Here is a 278-nt window from a genome sequence, read left to right on the forward strand (position 1 = left end):
ATTGGACATAATTCTACCAATAACATGAGCCAATGCATCTAAACACTCTCAAGGTACATGCAGAGTTCACTGTTCAATGGAAAAATCAGATGCACAGGAAACATAAAATAATCCTGTTCTCTATGTTCTTGGCTGCAGCCTATTTATCTTTTTAAGGAAATGAAGCTAAAAAGAATCATTAACCCATTTTAAACGGTGAGAACAGTTTCAGCATCATGAAGTGCCAGTGGAGTATACTGCGATGCCAACCTTGGCATCATAATTTTATTTTATTTTAG

Source organism: Penaeus monodon, chromosome 28, assembly GCF_015228065.2.
Source record: "Penaeus monodon isolate SGIC_2016 chromosome 28, NSTDA_Pmon_1, whole genome shotgun sequence".
NCBI lineage: Eukaryota > Metazoa > Arthropoda > Malacostraca > Decapoda > Penaeidae > Penaeus > Penaeus monodon.